This window comes from Triticum urartu, chromosome 7 (assembly GCF_003073215.2).
Source record: "Triticum urartu cultivar G1812 chromosome 7, Tu2.1, whole genome shotgun sequence".
NCBI classification, from domain to species: domain Eukaryota; kingdom Viridiplantae; phylum Streptophyta; class Magnoliopsida; order Poales; family Poaceae; genus Triticum; species Triticum urartu.
In genome coordinates, this window is record NC_053028.1 from 159661449 (window position 1) to 159667356 (window position 5908).

Consider the following 5908-nt stretch of genomic DNA (forward strand, 5'->3'; position numbering starts at 1 on the left):
CATACATTTTTAGGGGTCATCTCTGGTAGGAAAACCGAATCAATGAGGGACTTCTACCTGTGTTATCCTGCAATTCTCACAAACACATTAGTCCCTCAACTAGGTTTGTCGTCAATACTCCAAAACCAACTAGGGGTGGCACTAGATGCACTTACAATCTCCCCCTTTTTGGTGATTGATGACAAACTGGTTGAAGTTTTCAACAGGGAATAAAATATGTGAAATTGTAAAGGATAGGGTATTGTCTTCATAAGTTGCAAGGGCTCCCCCTGAAGATGTGCATATAAGTAATTTGCTTTTGGAATGCAAATGCACATGGCAGGTTGTACTTGTGGATATCCTCTTCAACTTATGATGACAAGTCATTATGCAAGATATGATGTAACGAAGATAATGACATGCATAATGAAAAATGGACATCTACAAAATGATCTAAGTGCGGAATTTATCGTCGCACATGCGGAATTTATCATCGCATCACATAATAACAAATAAGTAGCATACTACCATCGAGTTTAAGTGTTACAACTCAAAGAACCAAATGTATCGAAAACGAGAGTTGTAAGCACTTGGCAAAAGTAGCAAAAAGTAAATTAACCACCCATATGGACCCGCTTGAAGACTATCAACTCATATGCTTCTCCCCATTTTGTCTGTGAGGACCAAAAAGGTTTGAAGACATAGAGCGCCTACTCGTTTCCATGAGGTGCATGCGAGGCAGCAGGGTCGTCGTTGAGATCCGGTGGTGCATAGGAACTTGGTGCAGTGTCGACACACGCTGAAGTTGGAGGAGGTGAAGTTGCATCATCTTGGTCATCGATGACTCTGGCATTTACGGTCACAGCTGAGGACGAGTATTCAGAGTCTTCAAGTGAGGGAGTCCGATGCAAGTGAGCATTTCTGGGAGGAGTTGAGTCAAACTTGAAGCGTTCGGTGAAGCCATCGTCGTGCAGATCAGCTTCAACACTCAGTAGGGTCAAACTCTTCCACGACCTCCGACAGGTTTCGTGAGTGACAAAGGCATTCTTGGTGGCAAGATTGTGAATGCGGTTGACATCCACCAAGAGGCTTTGCATCTGACGCTTAAGCCAGTCATGATGTTTGTCCTGTTTCTAATGCAGCGCGACGAGAAGCTCTCGTTCATTGATGACACGAGATCGTCTTTCAGGCCTTTGCGCAATGGTGCTACCAGTGACATCAGTTTGAGCACGAGGGACACGTGTGTTTCCAGCCAGGGGATAAATGCGAGAAACGGCTGGAATCCCTTCAATGGGCTGGGTGAAGCTTTGGTGATCAGCATTGTGAAGATAAATGGGATCCTTAGCAGGCTCTGAGTAAATGGCTTCAACTGACAGATCAACCTCGGGCAAGAATATAAGATGATTGCGCGCAGATGCCTGATAGTTGAAAGCCGAGTGACGCCTTATCAGATGCATGACCCATGGAGCAGAGAATTTCAACCCAAAGATGTCAGAGCCGGACGCAGCCAACTGCCTGATGAAGAAGTCTTGAGCATTGAAGCTGATGCCATTGAAGATATAGAAAACCAAAGTCTTCATTGCTCCTTCAAGCTTCACTGCAGATGAGTGTCCTTTGACAGGCCATAGAGTCTTCCTGATGATGTGGTAAATGGTGCGAGGCAGGTACTCTAGGTCTTAAACAAAGAACTCTGATGGGTATTCAGTGTCATGAGGCAGAGGCTTCATCATGCTCAACATTTGACTCATGTTGGGTTCTGGCTTCTGAAAGATGTTTTCCAAGGCATTTTGATGTTGTTGACAACCTGGTTCATAGTATTCACCAGGAGTGGGCAGGCCTGTGAGCTCAATGATATCAAGAGCTTTAGCTTCATGATGGACATTGCCTGTCTTCCACTCAAGGACCCAAGTCTTCGGATCCCTGTTGTAGCCTCAAATATGAAGAGTGGCATAGAATTGAAGCAGCAATTCTTCGTTCCAGTGCTCCTTGTCAGTGACGAACTGCAACAGACCAGCATCTCTGAAACAGTCCAATGCTTCTTCAAGGCAGGGCAGTCCAGCTATAGCTTCAGAGTCGAGGAGCATATGTGGAAATATGTGCCCTTGATAGTATAGGACACAGGAATAGTAGCTGCGCTGCTGATAGCTCCAGAACCGATCTGAGGAAATGCGCGGTCTGGTATAAGGGTTCTTGGAGCTGTTGAAGAAGGGATTATGTGCCACGAAGCCATTCGCATTGAAGACCCCAGGTGAAGTGGCAGTGCCTGGGAATCGTGGAAGTCTTCGCTTGGTCTTTTGGACTTGAGGCTTTTGCTCAACGTGGTACTCAAATTGTGGACCAGCAGCAGGCGGAGGAGTCAGAATGGGCCAGTGAACCATAACTGGCTGACCACGATCAAATGCCAACTCCATTGTGTGACGTCTGGGAGGGGGAACCGGGGCATTGGCATTGTCTTCATGGGCTTCAGGGGCCGCATGTGCTTCAGGTGCTGCATTGGCTTCTGGTGCCACATTGGCTTCTGGCGCCGTACTGGCTTCAGCCATGACAACGTCATTGGCGTCAGCGGCGATATTGGTGGCCGCTTCAGGGTTGTTAACCTCCACTACAGAAGCTGGAGGGTCGATCACGTTCTCCTCGAGAACAACATCTTGGTGAGACGCAGGTGTAGCAACTCTTGAAACTCTTGGGGCTTCTTCTTCATCTTCTTCTTCATCGGCTGATGCAGCCGGAACATCTTCAGCCATTTTGGCTTCTGATTCAGGCACGTGCATTGTTGGAGTGACTTGTGGCCTTGGTCCTTTGTGAAGCCCGCGTAATGCGGGCGACGCTTGTGGAGATGGAGTGTGCTGGGCCACAAAGTCATCATCATCTTGCATTGTTGGGGTAGCTTGCGGTTGGGGAGAGCTTGGAGTGTCTTGTCTCTGTGGGTGATCAGCCCACGATGCATCCCGAGCAGTTGGCGTCAGAGGACGACCAATGCTGATGAGTTCGCTGTGCGTGAGCACAGGCGATGATACCAATTGGTGCTCGATCTGAGGAAGGACTTCATCATCTTCAACATTGTCATGGTGACCAATGTCTTCAGCAGCGGTGGGGTCAACTACTGGAATGTCTTCAGCTTTAGGAGCCTCTGTGGAAGCAGGCTCATGAACTATCATCCGTCGTTCTTGATGCGAAGAGGCAGGATGAGCAACCGAGATGGGCTCGACAACAAGGGGCTCTGCGGGAGCAGCCCGATCTTTCTTGGTTTTGCGCTTCTTCTTGGAGGGAGCGGCATCAGAAGCTTCAGGATTTTTCCTCTTTCTGGCTTTAGCCTCGGCAGCCCTTGTCTTCTTTAGTTCTGAAGCCGCTGTGGGGACCTTAGGCTTCGAACTTGTCATACTGGCAGGGAAGACAATGGGATGTACTTCCTGCCTTGTTGCTTCGGGTTCGGCCACAACTGGCTTCTTCTTCTTCTTTGCAGCCATCCTGGGATCGATGCCAGGACGCCCAAGATCCTTGCGGTTTTCAGCTTCATTGTAGGCTTGCACGCACTTGTCAGCCAGACTTTTCATGCGCTCACGGGAACCTTTAGCTTCTACGCGTTTCTTGAGAATGGCTTCCTTGAGCTCGTGCAGCATAATCTTGAAGTTCTTGACATCTTGCACGCTGAGCTTTGCCATGTGCTTCTTGAACTGAGCTTTCTCATAGTCGATCTTTTGCTTCAGTTCAACGATGCGCTGAGCTAGAGCTAGCTCAGAAGCAATGGCTCCAGTGAAAGCGACACTGAGGCCAATTGGAAGTTGCAGATCATCAAAGCTGAGATTGGGGGTTTCAAACCACTCATCAATGAAGTTGTGAAGGATTGCTATGTCAAAGAGAGGCAAATCATTGAAGATTTCTGCTTCTTCCTTGCTCTTAATCAGTTGCTCAAGAGCGTCATCTGTAAGATCTTCATCGCTGGACAGATCAATGGCGTCATTGCGCAGAATAGCAGCAGCAGTCAGTTCTTGGTTAGTGGGTTGCAAGGGCATCTTCACTCTGGAGGGCTTGGAGATGTGTGACAAATCTTCAGACTACACACTGTGTTCAGGAGTTGCAGTGGCCAGAGGCTTCGCTTGTAAGACCTTTGGTGCAGGAGCAGGCTTTGAAGCTTTAGGCTTCTTCAGTTTCTTTGGCTTCGACGGTGCAGGCGCTTCATCAGATTCAGTGTCATATGTAGGCTCATCCACGGCTGTCCCTTGAACCATGATATGAGTGATGAGACCTTCCAAGTTGTAGAAGGGCCCAACAAGATTGGGTTCAGCTTTGCGTGTGCCATCAGCACGAGGAGCAGAGGGGCCTGGATTGAAGTCTAAGCCTCGTGATTTCTTGTTCTCTTTGGCCGAGTTCCTGGCAAACTGAAGATTGCACTTGAACAGATTATCATCGCGGCACCATAGTAATGAAGATGGGTCTACATCCGCAGGGTGTGGTCCACGGACCATGCAAGGATAGAATCCTTGTGCAATGGCTTCAGCTCTGGACTTGGGTTGAAGATTTCTATATAGAATGTCTCCCCATGGTCGTTTAATGGCATTCTTCTCAGCATACTCCTGGGTCACGAACCTGTACTTGAACCACTGTTCTGCCCAATATCTTTGAATCCATTGGATTCGAGTTTTTCGCTGATTGTAGTCCTCCTTTGGATCTGTCTTGTACAGCTCATAGAGGTCAGGAGGCAAATCTTTTGAGGTGTTGCCGCGACGTTGTCTGCCACCCTTTCCTGTAGGTTTCTCTGGTGACATGAAGCTTAAACTGAAGGGCTTCAACACGTTTAAAGGCTTCAAAGGCTTCCGCTTTTTGGTCAAACAGGAACTGGCTTCGGGAGAGTTAATGTGATGCTGTAAGAATTCTGCAAACGAATGCAGACTATGAGAACCAAGGGATTCTCCCACAGACATGTACCTGTGACAGCATTAAGGTGCGAGGGAAGGGGAAGAGGGCATATGCATTCTCAGAAGATTTTGAAGATAAATCAGTTTAGAAGACATTGACCTCATAGTGCGAAGACATTCACTGATAGATAGTGAGTTAGTTCCAGATTTGTACGAATCCACGAATAAGTACAAGTGAGGAATCTAACTACTTTGTGAAGCATAAGTGAACATACTAGGCATATTATGAGATGTAGTATGAAATAGATCCAACTTGTGTGAACAGAAACTGTTTGTGGTAGAAAGTGATGAATCTATAGGATCAAAGGGCCGTAAAAAGGAAGTTTTATTTACCACACGAAGAACTGCTAGACGGAGTGGGAGAGGAGTCCGAGCAGTTCGATCGTCCATGCCCTAACTTGGCGACGGAGGACACCTACGGCAACGGCGAAGAAGGCGATGTCCGCGGCCGGCGTGAAGACGGCGTCGGTGAGGTCGCGACAGCTAAGCGCTTCGTCGCCGGCGTCGTCGAGGGCTAGCGGTGGCTCTAGGGTTTGTGCAAGAGTGGAAGAAGGGATAATGACTGTGGTGAGGCGTGTATTTATAGGGATAGGGACGGCACAGTGTTATTACACAGATGCCCCTGGCGATTCACATCTGAAGGACACGTGGCTATCATGCAACATATCGGAGGTTGTTCCACGTTCCCACGCACGCCTGGATTGTCGGGTGGTCGTTCCCACTTCTCCGGATTTCAGGTGAAGGAATTAGCATTGAAAATGGACTTAATGTTTGTCTCTGTATCTTCTGCTGTCAAGGACGCAGAGAAGACATTCGACAGTTTCAATAGAATGCATATGATTTGGATAGATAGAGTTTGAGATAGAAAGCATAGAGAGATTAGGGCCCGATCACATTCACTTAGTTCAAAAGATTCAACAAGGAAGACGTAGCTATAAGTGAATGATGTAGAGGATAGAACACTAGTATGTATATATTAGAAGACAATCAAGTCAACATAGTGAAGATAATCA